General features: G+C 43.0%; 1 protein-coding gene and 1 long non-coding RNA gene across 4 annotated transcripts in view; one reads left to right on the plus strand and one right to left on the minus strand.

Annotated features, from left to right (window-relative positions):
- The window catches only part of Myo3b (myosin IIIB), a 352,122-nt gene that overhangs the window by 56,764 nt on the left and 280,567 nt on the right, over positions 1-14,791 (plus strand). The window lies entirely within an intron of this gene.
- LOC128100655 (uncharacterized) overlaps positions 1-14,791 on the minus strand; it is an 87,855-nt gene that overhangs the window by 14,710 nt on the left and 58,354 nt on the right. The window contains exons 7-11 of one of the 3 annotated variants that reach the window (XR_008214869.1): positions 13,743-14,009; positions 10,308-10,380; positions 7,393-7,538; positions 4,242-4,436; positions 926-1,635 (exon numbers count right to left, since the gene is read on the minus strand). This is a non-coding gene — a long non-coding RNA (uncharacterized LOC128100655). Of the gene's footprint in view, positions 1-925; positions 1,636-4,241; positions 4,437-7,392; positions 7,539-10,307; positions 10,381-10,433; positions 10,529-13,742; positions 14,010-14,791 lie in introns of those variants that run through there. The other 2 variants (XR_008214870.1, XR_008214872.1) reach the window with 2 other exon arrangements.

Here is a 14,791-nt window from a genome sequence, read left to right on the forward strand (position 1 = left end):
TGTCAAGGGTCGCCTAGGCTTATGGCTCCCGTCACTAACCAACACAAACAAACATTCATTTCATAAAAGAATCTCAACACTTTCAAATATAAAGCTTTAGCGAGTATCCCCTTTCCAGCCTTATGACCGGAACAGTATGGACGCCGACCATAGGACGGGGTGTGCTTTTCGCGATGATTGACATCGTTCAGAATGTTGCCAATTATTCTCTTCTTTCTAGTTCTGAGTAGATAAAAGATCGTGCTCAAAGAGAAATCTGAACCCTTAAGCTTCATTTTCTGCAGGGCCAGCACTGAACATTGTCGCCTAACCATGAGCTGTTTGACTTGAGAACTTTAAACAGTATTGACTGTGCTCTGCTAAGGGGGCATTTCCCAGACTTACGTGTTGGTTTGTGGGATGTTGAAACAGCCGGAAACCAGTAACAGGCAGCTTAGGAAGGCTGCTAGGATCAAAGACATTTGGGACACACAGGCTTGAATAATAGAAACAGGCCTCGCCGACTTCCTGAGGCCTGAGGACATTGAGTTTCACCCACCATTTCCAGGTGCCGTTTCTTCCCACACCTTCACATTGAAACTTGGCTTAGTGGAACCATTTCTGCCACATTGACATATGGCATTTTAACTGTGTCCTAAACACTGTGTAGTTGGGCTCGTTCTTTTAAAATTTATTTTAGAAAGACATAAAACTAGAGTCCTTTGAACACCTTTTTATGCCAATTAATACATTCATTGGTGTCCTGGTTAGTTTTTCATCAGCTTGACACAATGTAGAGTCATTTGGAAAGAGGGAACCTCAATTGAGAAAACGCTCCCCTCAGAGTGGCCTGTGGGCAAGCCTGTCTGGCATTTTCTTGTTTAATTATTGATACGGGAGGGCACAGTCTTCTGTGGGCAGCCCCACTCCTGGGCTGGTGGTCCTGGGTGGTATAAGAAGGCAAGCCAGGAGGAGCAAGCCAGTACACAGTGTTCTTCCTCGGCTGCTTCTTCAGCTCCCGCCTCCAGGTTCCTGCCCTGACTTCCTTAGATGAGGGACTGTATTGCGGGTGAGTCCCCGGGAGTAAGCCCTCTCCTCTTCAAGTCCCTTTGGTCATGGTTATTGATCACAGCCATAGAAACCCTAAGCAAGACAATTAGCTACATACCCACTCAACTTGCCACTGAGGGGCAGCAGCCCCAGTGCGCACCTCCTTACCTTAAAGGCGAATCTCTGGAACTCACAGACATGTTATCAGGGTGCGGGTGACTTTCCTGCTCTTTTGGGTTGACCCCAAAGCGTGTTTCTTTACTAAGGAACTGTCTTTGCATTACAGAGGATACATAAACAATGTTTTCATGTCCAATAATAGTGTTTCTGCTTTGGTAGCACAGGAAAAAAATAGACCAGAAGTAAGCCCCCAAGTGCCTCTGCATATAGTTACAGTGCATGCAATCACAGGGAATGTGGATCTCGAAATACTTGCCATCCTTCATGCTTTGCATTTTCCCGGTAGAAGTGTGTAAGCTCCACCCAATCCGAGCCGCTGTCCTCCGCAGTGACCGACCGAGTAGTGGCTTGCCTCTCTGCAGCTCTGTACTTTTCCATGCTGCCCGTGTATTTCTCAGAAGGGATCACTCATAGATGAGTTTTGTTCTACGAAATGATACTCATGCTGGACAAATTGAATCCTATAGAGTACCAGTGTGGACTTCCCACAAATCTGTAGTGCCACCCAGAGGGCTTACAGCCACATCAGCACTGGGTTGTCTGGGAACCAACATGGGGTCAAGTCACACGGGAATTATTTCCGACATGGCCCGTGGAAGTGGCACATAAATTGGTCAATTAGAGAACTTTGGAGCAATGTGATTGATCTTGTTATTTATAGGCCACTTCTTCATCAAACCCAAACTGTATTAAGTCAGGCGTCATGGTGCCCTAAAGAGCTATTCAGCAAAAGCTGTATGTTTACTGACTATCCAAGAGCTTCCAAACTCCATTTTGGTAAAACAAAGAAACATTAAATATAATATGTCAAACCCTGGGGCTTAACAGTCCTGCCATCTTAATTATGCAGTTAGCTGTTAGAATTAGATTGTAAATTTGTGGTCAGGCACATGTGACCAATTATCAGAAGCACAAAAATAAATCATTAAATCATTATTAGAGCCTGGAATGACGGCCATCATAGAGGCAGGTGGGAACACTGTAAGACAGGAAGCCTGGCCAGTGTGACTGACCAGTTACCTTGCTTGTAAACAGAATTCTTAGATCTCTGTTCCCACTGGGAGCTGTAATTTTTTACATAAATGTTACCAGTAACCAAGGCATCAGGACTCCGTGGGGCTGAGGGGCTGTTTTCACTTTACAGTTTATTCCCATGTTTTGATTGCTATTCTCACTTCTGGTTTTAGTATTGCCCAGGCTAAAAGGTGAGATTATTCAATGAGACTCTTTCCCAGGTGTGGGCTGTTGTGTGGATTAGACGGTGAACCCAAACCCGAAATGTTATTATTCAGATCCAATTGGTCAGGCAGACGAATCAGCGGAGACACAGTGCACCAGCTCTGTTTTGCCTTAGTGGAAAATGACAAGGTCAGTCCTGGGAGCCTTGTCATCAGATTGCTGCGGCATCAGGGCTTCAGGACACCTCCCCCATCCCCTCACCAAGTGAGCCTGAGAAAGGTGAAATGTGAGCTACCGGGCTCCAGCTGCACCTCCAAACCTGTTCTAGAGACGATGACTATTAATCGAATCATCATGGCCCTGTTCTCAGAGTGGGTTCTGCTGTGAGACAGCTTCCCCAAGAAGCTGGAATGTCATGGTGCCTTTCACTGACCACAGATGTCATGTGGCAGTCTCATAGGCAGTACACGAAAAATCACTAGATTGAAACACATCAATTTCTGCTTTTTCTAGAATCTTGATTTTTGCATGCTGTAAAATGGCTGGCAGCGGCCAGTCTCCACAGAGACCACACTGGGTGCTTCTTTTGCAAATGAAAGGAGGTCAGAGGGAAGCCTACCCTTTATGAGAGGCTTTATACAAGCAGTCTATTCTAGAAAACCATTTCTTTTAGGCTGACCATTTACTGATAGTGGTTTGGGGGACTAGGAATTTCTTCTTCCCTACATTGTACATCCAATAACAAAAGCAATATATAAACTAAAAAATAAATAAATAAATAAAGTGAAGTAAATATCGCCCCAATGTATTCTTCAGAAAATAAAGGCCGCAGGATCTCCCTGTCAACAATTAGCTGTAGTTACGAGCTGCTTTCTACCAGAATACATACACATGCAAACATTCCACACTTTGCTGCCTACCCCCAGCATTCTAGGCGAAATGTATCCTAGAAGGAAATTTTCTGATATGTCATGATACAAACTAACTTTTCCATATATTAGCTTTTTCAAATTATGTTTGTGTGTCTAGAATAGGTTAAGATAGAGGCATTTTCGGTGCCCATTTATCTCTGTAATTATCCCAAGTCCCCAGGAGGCCATGGCTGGTTTATCAGCTAGATTTAGAAAGAATAACCGCAGTATTAAGCTTTTTTTTTTTTTTTTTTTCCTGCAGAGTGGGCTTCCAGTACACAGAGCATTACAATTATTGGGAGACAATCTGTAGTCTTGGAGACAATATGGCAGTAGTGATGTCAGCAGCAATTATGTGTAATTTTTACCCGCAGTTTATCACCAAGGTAACCAGAGTAGGTTTCCCTGCTTGCAATTTTAAAAACTGTCATCGTCCTAAATGCAGCCAGGATGTAGGAGCGGATTATGCTCAGAATCCCTTCTTTCTATTCCATTTCCCTTACGCAACAGCCCTTTGGAATTCAGATAGCACGGATCTATTTTTGGCAACAGCTTTGGATTTTTGAAGCTATTAAGAATGATTTCAAATACCCTCCATATGAAAAAGCGTTTGTCAGGGTGTTTAAACTGTACGATGCTCCTTCTTGGTAGAATATCTCCTTTTGCTTTGGACAGCAGTCATGGGGCAGAGCCCTAGTAAAAGGAAGGGAGACAGGGGAAAAGCCATTTGGTCCTTCCTAAGTCACACTGCCTGGCTCACTCCTCAAATTAACTTCTGTAAGGCTATGAGGCAGTTTTGTTATTTTATTTTGCTTATTTGTTTGTTTTTGCAGTACTGGGGGATCAAACCCTGGGCCTTGACCGTGGTAGGCAAGCTCTCTACCGTTGAGTTACAGCCCCACCCTTCACTGGCAATAATTTTATAGAAGATTTTCTTATTACCTGTGTATGTTCCCGGTGCCCATGGAGGACAGAGGAGGATATTGGGTCCTCTAGAATTGGAGTCACAAGCTTTTGTGAGGCACCAGGGATTGAATCTGGGGCTTCTGCAAGAGCAGCACGTACTTTTTACCACTGAGCCATCTTTCCAGCCCTTCCAGCAGTGATCATGTTGACAGAACATTTCAGGACAGTATTCTGTGCAGAGACAAATGTCAGAGGGCTAGTGATGGCCAATGGTGGTCCTACATGAACTACCACAAGTGTGATGGTGTGTTGCATTTAGATTCTTGGGTTGTCCTGTTCCGTTGTGCTGACGGGGCGGAGGAAGAAGCCAGTAAGTGACTGCAGAGATGCTCAAAGATTCAGCACTGTGGGTTTGGGCGATGCTGCAGCAGTATCCCAGTCCCTCTGTTTTCCCAAGAACCCACTTTGACTCACAGCTGAGCTGTTTCTTATGAGCTCTTTGCCTGCATATGGTGCTTTTAGTCTCTAATGTGAGCAGAATCCCATGAAACAAAGACCACAGCCATGACTATACCTCAGTTCCTTGCTGGTCCTGAGTGGAAAAAGTTCTGTGCCGTCTATGTATCCTTGAAGTCCATGAGGGAAGAAATAATTGAACAATTGTCCTAGCCTAGAAATAAACAACAGTCTTCTAGGAGTGAGTGGAGAGTGTGTCATGGTGACAGCTATGATGTATGCATGTCTACTGTATCTATACTGTGTGTATGTGTTTACTGGGAATATCTATATATACTGTATGTATGTTTCTACTGGGAGTACATATACTTTGTGTATGTGTCTACTGGAAGTACAGAGAACTAAAGCCAGCCTGCCTTCAAGCCCTTCCCTTATTTTTATTTTGAGACATGGTCATACTAAGTTGCCTAGGCCAGCCTTGAACTCACTGTGCAGTCCTGTGAGGCCTTAGAGTTGTGATCCTTCTGTCTTAACCTCCTGACACACACAAGGACCTCCCTGGAGAGTGTACTCTGAAATATGGCTGCCGTGCCAACTTATCAGTTATCATCAACTGCACACCCAAGAGGTTTGGGTGGGAGCTTTATGAATGTACAGGGACAGCTTCTGGATGCTGGACTTCACTTTTTGCTGTGTTGCAAACATCTCCTCTTAGTCTGTATCCTGTCTTCTAATGTGTTTATGCAAAAACGCTTGAGTTATTTTTTTAACAGTCAAGTTCCTCCAAGTTTTTGTCTTTGATTTTGCTTTTCCTATTGTAGAAGTCATTATCTATGTCAAAGCCAACATTTTTTTGCAAGCATTAAGGCTTTGATTTTGTTCCTGAAGGTCTGGTTCATTTAGAATAATATATATATATTATTATATATATTACATATATGATGCATGGAAGAAATCTAAGTCTTTTAAATATGCAAAGCCAACTGTAATATTATTTATCAACTACTGTAAACTGGAACCCACTGATCTATAATGTCATATCTTCTATATGATCTGGGTCTTGTCTGTATGTATATCTATTTCTGGACCTTGTATTTAGTCTAATTGTCTTTACAGTCTCAGTGTGGAAACCATATAATTTGAATTATTATGCTTAGATAATAATCCCTGGAAATATAAAGCAAGTTCTTTTTAATCAGCCATATTATGGCATGTGAACATTTGAGGACAGGAGAGCAGAGCTTCCAGAGTGGAGGGTAAGTGGCACTGAGGACAGGCTGTGTCTCTCTGCTGCTCTCTTATTTAGTTGCCTCAGAAGGTCAGAGTTCTTGGTAGCTCTGCAGAGGAAGAGCCTTCTAGAACTGATGATCCTAAGCCTTGAGGCACGAACACATGCATACTAATGGTTCTTCTACGCTGGCCATGGATCTTGCTGGGTAAGTCCTGGGACAAGTGGCCGCCACTTTGCCTACACTCCACTGCTATCTGGGTTGTTTCTCATTTGTGTCTACCTCAGGGCTTTCCAGACAGATCTAGGCAAAGTCAATACTCTTCCTCTTTCTTCTCCTCCTGTAGCATGAATCTTAAGGAGTCTTATTAATAAAATCAAACCTGAGGCCAGTTATTGGGGTGAATGCTGGAAGATCAGAGAAGCAGAACAAACCACAGCTACCTCACCTTGCCAGTTCCTCAGCTGATCCTGTTTCCTCAGACTGGAAGCCTCTGAGTTCTCATCCAAATGGATCTCAGCTGAACTACTGCTTGAAAGCCTGAATGCTTAACAAGCCAAATGTTTCTAGTTTCTGGTCCTCACGCCTTATATATCTTTCTGCTTTCTGCCATCACTCCCTGGGATTAAAGGCTCACTTTCTGGCATTAAAGGCATGAGTCACCATGCTTGGCTTTATCCTTGAACACACAGAGATCCAGGTAGATCTCTGCCTCTGGAATGCTAGGATTAAAGGCATGTGCTACCACTGCCTAACCTCTATGTTTAATATTGTGGCTGTTCTGTCTCTGACCCAAGATAAGTTTATTAGAGTGCACAATATTTTGGGGAACACAATACCACCACATCCTCTTCTTACAAATTATGACTATTCTTGTCTATTTACTTTTTCACATGAAATTTAGGAGCAGTGTGTAAAATTCTATCTTATTGTGAGTCTGTTTGGAATTGCATACAGGGTAACTAGGTAATTAAACTTCTTTATTATATGAGCCTTTCCACATGTCAGAATGTCACAGGCTTCCTTTAGCTTTGCTCTATTTATATCCTTCAGTTTAGAATTTTTGCCTTTTTCATTAAAAATTTGCACGTTAGAAGACTATTAATTTGATAGATAATTTTTATTGCTGCTGTTGTAAATGGTGTTTCTGCTCATTAGTTCTAATGCTTATTAGTGCTGATGCTCATATCTTGTGTTATGCTGAAAAGGCCATGGTAGCGGGCCTCTGCCTCAATTGTTATCTTATGAGAATGCTTTTCTGGTGTCTTGATGGCAATGCTGTTTGAGGTTATGAGTATCTGTGGTACTGGTCTCACAGGTTCGTCTCTCTGGAACCTCTATGGTGCTCTTTGGTTTCACGAAGCCCCCCCTTTCCAGTTGTCCAGGCTGCGCTTTGGGAGTTCATTTACTCTGCTTTGCCACACACTTGCCATGACTGCCCTGGAGCAGTCCAGGAACAAGTGGTTGAGATAGAGAGGAAAGCAATGGGGGGGTTGTCTCACCTTTCAGACATAGCTCTTCTGAGCAGTCCCTTGAGAGTTCAGGTGCCGATGGCAGTCTGGAAGCCTGTTTCTTGCTTCTCTTTCTGAACTGTGGATTCGTTCTAGAACTTTCTCTGTTTATGCAAGTATCCATTTCTGGGTTCAGGCTATTTGACACAAGGATGAGGTTGTGGATAAAAAGAAATAAACACATCATTGTTTAGGTTCTACCTAGAATTTTATTCTCTCTCTCTTTTTTTTCAATCCCAAGTATTTTCAAAGTTCTCACATAATTGTTCTATACAACCATCCAAAATTTGTAGCTATGTTGATGAGGGGAGATAAGGCAGAATGTATTGCCTTCATTTTGCCTAGAACCAGAGCCCACTGGCCTTTTCAAATAAACAGTTTTTGCTTCAATCAATCCTGTTATTTCTTTGTTTCTTCTTCATTAACTTTTATGCCTAATAAAATTTCCTACATGCCCCTTTCCTTAAGCGACTTGCAATTCTTCTAACCGTTGACTTCAACCTTAAGCTGAAGAGAGTCCAATCGTTCTCCTTTGCCCTATATATCCATAGAAATAACATACTATCAAATTTCTGCAAAAACTGATTTCAAAAATGTTCATTGTTATTGCAAGTCTGTTCTCTAATGTTCCTGGTTTCCAGTAGCATACTCATCCTTGACAGATAGTGCTAACCTTGTTCTTCAAACAAATAGTTTGTTGTATTTCCTTTTGGAAATTGAAGTCTAGTTGTATTTTGTTGTGGTCACTCACTGTAGTTTATACTAATTCAGTTTCATATTGTGTATTGAGAAGTTGTGGCCTAGTCCATGTTCAGTTTTTGGGTTTATGGGTGCTTGAAAGAGATGTGGCTCCTTTAATTATGAATGACAAGATTCTGCACCTCACTTGTGGCTCCACATTAACAACACTTGTAAGAGGGATTCTGAGGTGGAAGGTCTTTGCAAGAGGGATTTCTTTCACACGGAATTTTGGCCCTAAAGCTCATAACCCTGATAAGCAGAGTGCTGGATCCTGTGTGGGTGAAGATTGTCAGTCTATACTTTAGCCAAAGACATGGTAATGATAAAAAGATGCTGTTTCAAGAGGAACAGATTGTCAAAGCCTGTCCATGTAGAAGTTGGAGATACAATCCAATTTTTTTTTGATGCTACTCATCTATCTGTGCTGGCGATTAGGGGTACAGACCCACCCAGCGATCCAACTTAAGAGTGCTCAGATGGACTCTCCAGGAGGAATTGCTTAGATGTCTCCACATGAAAGCAGTCTGTGGGAATTCTTTTTATCTAGGGAGTGGAAACTACAAAATGACATGCTGTGGGCTTAAAGGGTGGCTGCTGACCTGATCAAAAACGCCACACGACATACCCTGTGACAGAGAGGTCTGAGAGTTTTTTGGGCCACGAATTCATCTCTACCATGTATTCAGCATGATCACTAATAGAAAGTAGCCTAGAGGATGGTCACAAGAAGATGCACAGTTTCATTTTTGTCAAACCTTCGTTTAATGCCCTCTGTGGCCGAGGCAGGTCAATAGGTGCGGGTCCAAAAAACTTCACCTTAGAAAAAGATCTTTTCCTACTTCCCCTGCCGTATTTTATAGAGACACAGAGTCTTTGTACACACACAGAGTCTTTGTACACACACACACACACACACACACACACACACACCAGGTTGCTGCCACAGATGATGAGAATGTGTGGGAGTTCTCCATATACCTTTTTAAAATGAGTTGAGCTAAATTATAGCTTCCCGTTTGTAAAACAGTGGTAGTCTAAAGCTGTAGAGTGCAAAATTCAGACATTGCCATAGTAACTCTGTTTTTCCCAGGAAGTAATTGAAAAAGGCACTTTTACAAAAATAGAATATTGATGTTCCTATCTATAAAGGAATTAATTTACTGACTTCTAGAGGGGAAAGAAGAAAGATGGGCAGCTGGTTGCATTTTAATGCGGTTGCGATTATCCCCGGGGTGGCGAGCAGCCTGCACTAGGTCTTTTATTTTTGCAGCAAGGAGCACTTTTCTTTTCTGCTTGGTTTATGTATAGAAGTCGTTTCCAGAAATATCGAGAGTAATAAGGAATTAGCAAGCACATTTAAGTAAAACACTGAAAAGCTCCAATTTGTTTCTTGCCATTATCAATTTGATGAATGTTAAAATTGCTTGCAGGCGAGTTAATCGCCATTCCTGACGGGCACAGGGGCAATGCAGTGTGAGTAGCTGAGACTGGCCTTCTTTCTTAGGGGACACTGGCCTGTCACAGGTGCCATTGTGAAACTGAAGAACAAGTGGAGAGGGGAAGATCTTTAGGACAGGAAATAGTGTTAACTGTGCCCTTCTGGTACTATTCGGAGAGTGTTACAGTTTCAGTGAAGGCTTTTGTATCTGTATATTTCTATACCTACTTATATGTATATGATCTTACACTTCAGGGATGTTTTGCTGGAAATGTTCTTCAAGGTAACTAGAATTTTTCCCATTTAATTCATTAATTAGCAAATTAATTAAGAATTAATTAATTCAGCATTAGATCGCAGCTGGCCGAAGGACGATCCTAACAATGCATCTCCAATGGAGAACTATTAGGATTCGTGGCAGGGCTAGGGAGGAGAGCTTGAGGGTGGCTTACTCTGATGCTCTCCAGAGCACATCTCTGGGAGGAAGTGAGAATAATGGGGTTCTTCCCTCAGGGCTATTTCCATCTTAACAAGACAGATAAATTCTTCAGCAAGTGATTGGACATGTAGAGCTAGAATCTGAAGCATAGAGAACCTGGCATAGGGGCTGTGGATGGGTGCTTAGGAGAGGACACCTTGGGCTCTCCTGATGTGTGCCTGGGATAATGTTCTCAGGCTTGAGAATAACCCACTCTACTGTTATTCATTGATGTCTGTGTTGTCCTACCTGGATGTGAGTTCACAGGGGAAGGGAAGGATGGTACCATGACTGTATCTGGAGCCAGAGGTTTGGGGAAGTTCTGAAAGAGGGAGAGAGTGGTAAATACATGCCTGTTGAGGAAGCAAACAGATCTTTGGTGGAAGACCCACACTCCGCCGTTGATAGGGATGCTCACTCCCACTGCGTCTCTTTGGTTGTGGCCTTGGAAAAAACCTGCCAGTAAATGTCTTTTTCCGGCAAAAAGAAAAGACAAGGAAGAATCAGTATTTAGTGGATACTTGTTATGTGCTTCTTGCCGGTCCAGGTACTTTATAGGATACTATGTAGTCAGTGTCTTCAAACACTCTGGGGAGGGTGGGATCAATATCCTCAGCTGTCAGAGAAGAAAACCGAGGCCAAAGAGTAACTTTGTTTCTCTTTTGTGTGTATGATGTACATGTATGTGCACAGTGTGGGGTGCTCTGGCCTACCAGGGTGCATGAGGGCACATGTGGAGGTTAGATGCTGATTCTGGATGTCTTTCTGAATCACTTCTCTGTCTTACTTGTTTTTACACAGTGTTTCCCACTGAATCTAGAACTTGCCATTTTGGCTACACTGGCCGACCAGCAAGTTCTCTGGATGTTCTTGGCATCTTTCCTGCCTTTCCCAGGCTATGGCCACAGGTGTGTGTGGACAGGTGTGTGTAGCCATGTCTGGCTTTTATGTGGTGCTGGGAGTCCTAAGTCAGGTCCTCATGCTTGTATAAACTCTTTGCTCATGGGATAAATCTCTCTATCCCCTTGCTTTTATTTCCTGAGACAAATCCTAAGCTGGCCTTGAACCCCCAGTGATCATGGCTCAGCCTGCTTAGTTTGGGATATAAGGTGAGCCACCATGCCTGGTTTAGAAATTAACTTGACTAAGATTTTAGAACTAGAACATGACAGAACCAAAGTTGGAAATCAAGCAGTCTAGCTTCCATTTCCCTCTGGTTTCTCAGATGAGCATGGGCACCGAGGGGGCAAGTTCAGTCCTAGATCACGTGGACATTTATGTAGACTCTTTGATGAGACCAAAAGCCTTAAGCAGCTTTTGCTGAGCATCAGAAGATGTTCATGCTTATGATGCTGGAGGGTACAGCTTCTCCTCGAGGGAAATGACTTGAATTGCCCCAGTGCTGTGGTATTTGATACTCTATGTTGTTGTCTAGGGTTTTGAAGAGGATGGTCATGTCTTGTTTTATCTGAGGTACTCAGCATGGATATGATAGTGAGTAGAGTTGGCTCATATTCTGGTTCCTTACTGTGGGCAAAGTGTAGATTGCTCTTCCACAATACTTGGCAAGACACTATCCCTATGAGCTGCTCTGGCCAGGAGATATAAGTAGAAACAGCATGTGACTCTCCCGGGTAGACACCATGGTCTCTCCTCTGCTTTGAAATCTTCATGTCAACCTTTCTTACCTCCGATGGTGCCAGAGAAGGTTTACTTTTAGCCTTCCATCTACAGAAATGCTGTTTTCCAGATCCTTATCCTTGTCTATTTTATTATTCTCACAGCAGCCTCTCTGAGGAGTAATGTGTACCACTGGTCTCTTTGAGGGCATTTGGTGGCTAGAGGAGGTGTTAAAACAAAAGACTTACTTATAAAGATGTAAGAAAATATACTTCCCTTTCAGTTCTTATTTGGGCTTTTTTCTGAGGAGGGGGCTATCCCAGGAAACAGAGACCACACGCAACTGAGAATTCCTGCTAGTCACTTTATTCTAGGTGCCTCCGATGTGTCAATACCTTCACCTACTGCTGGCGAAGCAGACATCGGGACATCTGTCTGCCCTTGGAAGCCTCCGTATTACACCTTAAGTGACTCACTCAGTAAGACTTATAGTTGCAGCTTTTACATTGGCCTCTTCCCATCTCAAAACTAGCTAAGCACGAAGATGAAACTGATTTCCAAGTACCAGATCTCATGGATGTTAAAAGTACATCTCAGAAAGATGTGCTAGATTACAGAGAAGGTTTGCTTAGTTGGCTGTTGAAGTATGGGGGTGCCTGTCCGCAGCACATCTGATTTCACAGGCTACATCTGTACCTGCTGCCTGTGGAAAAGGCAGCCCAGCTTGGGAAAGATCCTTTAGCAGGAAAGAATACCGAACTCTAGCTGGCTGGCAATGGAACAATTTCCTTGAATGTTAAGCCAATCTTCTTGTCAGTGTGTGGCCATCACTTGGTGGAACTGGGAAAGTCACAGGCCCCTTAGTTATCTGTACCAATGACTCAGGCAAGTTATATTTTGGTGGTTGAAATGGGAAAACTGAGATCAGTAAGTGAATTCTAGCACCATATTCAGAGGTCAAAATTGGAAGTGTTGGTATTTCATGGTGTTTTTTTTTTTTTAATTTTCTTTTTACAACAAATGATTTATCTGAAATTAGGAAGACAGTTCTAGCCATAAATTACAAATTATTAATGGTTACGAATTGCTGTGATGTTAGCCATTTCTGGGAACCAAAGAAGGTGGGAATGTGCTCTAAAGAAATTTCTCTGCATTTCAAGTCTCCTGCTCCACTCAATTTATGTTTCAAATGGCTGGAAGTGGGAAGAGACAGAATCCTTTAAGGAGAATGCCTTAGTCAGAATGCCAGCATCCATCAGTTGAAGCCAGACAACAGGCCCTTTAATGACTAATCTTCAATAGTAAATGTGCAATAGCAAATGATAGTTATTATGAGTAATAGTTTCCTGAGTGTATGGTGTGCAGTCACTTGGAGAGGGGGAGTGGGGACACACTGGCCCCAAAACAAGGGCCTTTTTGTTCATAGGGTCCATGCAAGATGAGCAAGCCCCTGAGACACAGGCATCATAGAGCTGCCGCAGAGCAAAGCGGAGGCAGGAGGCTGGAATTTCCCTCTCAGGCACTGGTTAGGTAATTAGAGCCAGCAGCGGGAGGCAAATGAGAGCCTTCCTGGGAGGTTCTAGATAGATTGGTGTTTGTGGGGTTTGGAGACTTTTCCAAAGCCCTCAAGCAAGACTCGAGTGCTGGGGCAGGCACCAGCAAGTCTCTCCAAGCTGAATATGTCCCTCGGTAGCTTTCAAAGCCAAAAGACTGCCATAGGGAATGGGGTCCACGTGACCTCTGATTTAAAAAAAATAAATGGGCACAGTGCTTAAGGACAACAGAAGGAGAAGTTCCATGACTAAGACTCATGTCTTGCATGTACTCATGTATTTCTTTAAGTCTTACATGCAGAGTACTTGCTCTTAGAGTCACATCTAAATCTATCAATAGTTACTCAATATGATTACCAAAAGTTTGAAAATAGAAACAGTTCACAGTGTCTCCTGCATGGCTGGAATGCCTTAGCTGAGGCTGGCACTGTGCAAGCTAAATAAGCATTGATGACAGCGATAGTGGCCTTAACTGCAACCCAGAGTTCTGAAGGGTCTGAGAAAGACGTACCTTACCCGAGTAAACACGCCTTAGCTTGCTGCCCCCAGGCTCCTGGAAGGGCTGTACCATATGCTTGTTAGTAAGAAGACTTCATGAACTGTGAAGTTCATTCTCGTTTGTTCTATGATACCACGCGAACCGCTGCCCCAGAGTGCCCTGGGAGTTTGCACGCATGAGCTGATCCTTCAGACCTTGAGCATCTACCAGAAGAAAGCTGAAACATGGAGGTTGTGCTCATGAGGCAAGGGTGCAGGTGGCTTTGATGTTATGATGCAGCTGCAAAGAGAAGACGGTGCTCACTCATCACTAATCCTTTTATCCCGTTTCATGCTTTGATTGGTTTTTCTATTCTGGGACAACTGTGATAGATCCTTGGTTGGAAGAGATGGCTCAGTCCAGAATACTGTTAATTTCTCTGTTAGATGAAGCCTCTAATTACAGTTTGGTCAATGTTTCCTTCTTCAGTTCTTGCGTATGTATGAATTTGTGTGATCATGTACATTTATGCCTTTCTTATGCACATGCTAATATATATTAAGGTATGTAGAAAGTCGTTTATAAATGTAACTCATTTGCCCCTTGCCTAATTGGTGCTTTTATTACAGTGCTTATCGCTTTGCCTCTAAGGTGGGTAGGAACTGTGACTTCTCATTGCTGAATTGTGTTTTTCTTTTCTTTTCTTTTCTTTTTTTAGATTTACTTATTTTTATGGGTATGAGTGTTTGCCTGTGTGAATGTCTGTGCATCACATCAGTGTTCCTGGAGGCCAGAAGAGGGCTTTGGATCCTCTAGAAGGGGGGCTATAGACAGTTGTGGGCTACCACGTAGCTGCCGTAAATGAAACCCAGGTCTAGCAGTCAGTGCTCTTAGCTAGTAAATTGTCTCTCCAGCTCCTTGCCTAGTAACTTAAACATCCACCACGCACACTGAAATCTCAGGTAGACAGGAGTCTGATCCTGCACTTTTTATTACATTGTCTCCATATTGCATGTTCTTACCTGGGAGTGTGAAATCTCACTTCAAACAGGCAGACATAAGAGCAAACTTTCTCTGCTGGT

The sequence above is a fragment of the Peromyscus californicus genome, unplaced genomic scaffold, assembly GCF_007827085.1.
Source record: "Peromyscus californicus insignis strain IS unplaced genomic scaffold, ASM782708v3 Scaffold_7__1_contigs__length_154581171, whole genome shotgun sequence".
Lineage (NCBI taxonomy): Eukaryota > Metazoa > Chordata > Mammalia > Rodentia > Cricetidae > Peromyscus > Peromyscus californicus.